Genomic DNA, 2381 nt, shown 5'->3' with positions numbered 1-2381 from the left:
CTAATGCTATCCCTCCCCTCTCCCCCATCCCACGACAGGTCCCTGTGTGTGATGTTCCCCACCCTGTGTCTAGGTGTTCTCATTGTTCAGTTCCCACCTATGAGTGAGAACATGGCGGTATTTGACTTTCTGTCCTTGTGATAGTTTGATCAGAATGATGGTTTCCAGCTTCATCCATGTCCCTACAAAGGACATGAACTCATCCTTTTTTATGGTTGCCTAGTATTCCGTGGTGTATATTTGCCACATTTTCTTAATCGAGTCTGTCACTAATGGACATTGGAGTTGGTTCCAAGTCTTTGCTATTGTGAATAGTGCCGCAATAAACATACGTGTGCATGTGTCTTTATAGCAGCATGATTTATAATCCTTTGGGTATATACCCAGTAATGGGATGGCTGGGTCAAATGGTATTTCTAGTTTTTGATCCTTGAGGAATCGCTACACTGTCTTCTACAATGGTTGGACTAGTTTACAGTACCACCAACAGTGTAAAACTGTTCCTATTTCTCCAAACCCTCTCCAGCACCTGTTGTTTCCTGACTTTTTAATGATCACCATTATAACTGGTGTGAGATGGTTATCTAATTGTGGTTTTGATTTGCATTTCTCTGATGGCCAGTGATAATGAGCATTTCTTCATGTGTCTGTAGGCTGCATAAGTGTCTTCTTTTGAGAAGTGTTTGTTCATATCCTTTGCCCACTTTCTGATGGGGTTGTTTGATTTTTTCTTGTAAATTTGTTTGAGTTATTTGTAGGTTCTGGATATTAGCCCTTTGTCAGTTGAGTAGATTGCAAAAATTTTCTCCCATTCTGTAGGTTGCCTGTTCACTCCGATGATAGTTTCTTTTGTTGTGCAGAAGCTCTTTAGTTAAATTAGATCCCATTTGTCAATTTTGGCTTTTGTTACCATTGCTTTTGGTGTTTTAGTTGTGAAGTCCTTGCCCATGCCTATGTCCTGAATGGTATTGCCTAGGTTTTTTTTCTAGGATTTTTATCGTTTTAGGTCTAACATTTAAGTCTTTAATCCATCTTGAATTAATTTTTGTATAAAGTGTAAGGAAGGGATCCAGTTTCAGCTTTCTACATATGGCTAGCCAGTTTTCCCAGCACCATTTATTACATAGGGAATCCTTTCCCCATTTCTTGTGTTTGTCAGGTTTGTCAAAGATCAGATGGTTGTAGATGTGTGGTATTATTTCTGAGGGCTCTGTTCTGTTCCATTGGTCTATATATCTGTTTTGGTACCAGTACCATGCTGTTTTGTTTATGTAGCCTTGTAGTATAGTTTGAAGTCAGGTAGCATGATGCCTCCAGCTTTGTTCTCTTTGCTTAAGATTGTCTTGGCAATGCAGGCTCTTTTATGGTTCTGTATGAACTTTAAAGTAGTTTTTTCCAATTCTATGAAGAAAGTCATTTGTAGCTGGATGGGATGGCATTGAATCTATAAATTACCTTGGGCAGTATGGCCATTTTCATAATGTTGATTCTTCCTATTCATGAGTATGGAATGCTTTTCCATTCATTTGTGTCCTCTTTTATTTCGTTGAGCAGTGGTTTGTAGTTTGCCTTGAAGAGGTCCTTCACATCCCTTGTAAGTTGGATTCCTAGGTATTTTACTCTCTTTGAAGCGATTGTGAATGGGAGTTCACTAATGATTTGACTCTCTGTTTGTCTGTTATTGTTGTACAGGAATGCTTCCGATTTTTGCCCATTGAGTTTGTATCCTGAGACTTTGCTGAAGTTGCTTATCAGCTTAAGGAGATTTGGGGCTGAAACGATGGAGTTTTCTAAATATACAATCATGCCATCTGCAAACAGGGGCAATTTGACTTCCTCTTTTCCTAATTGGATACCCTTTATTTCTTTCTCCTACTTGTTTTCCCTGGTCAGAACTTCCAACACTATATTGAATAGGAGTGGTGAGAGAGGGCATCCATGTCTTCTGCTAGATTTCAAAGGCAATTCTTCCAGTTTTTTCCCATTCAGTATGATATTGCTTGTGGGTTTCTCATAAATAGCTCTTATTTTGAGAAACATCACATCAATACCTAGTTTATTGAGAGTTTTTAGCATGAAAGGCTGTTGAATTTTGTCAAAGTCCTTTTCTGCATCTATTGAGATAATCATGTGGTTTTTGTCTTTGATTCTGTTTATATGATGGATTACGTTTATTGAATTGCATATGCTGAACCAGGCTTGCATCCCAGGGTTGAAGCCAACTTGATCAAGGTGCATAAGCTTTTTGACATGTTGCTGGTTTCAGTTTGACAGTATTTTATTGAGGATTTTTGCATCAACGTTCATCAGGGATATTGGTCTAAAATTCTCTCTTTTCATTGTGTCTCTGTCGGGCTTCGGTACCAGGATGATGCTGGCCT

This window comes from Macaca nemestrina, chromosome 15, assembly GCF_043159975.1.
Source record: "Macaca nemestrina isolate mMacNem1 chromosome 15, mMacNem.hap1, whole genome shotgun sequence".
Classification (NCBI taxonomy): Eukaryota; Metazoa; Chordata; class Mammalia; order Primates; family Cercopithecidae; genus Macaca; species Macaca nemestrina.
The sequence above is the reverse complement of the archived record's forward strand: the minus strand, read 5'-3'. Positions refer to the sequence as shown.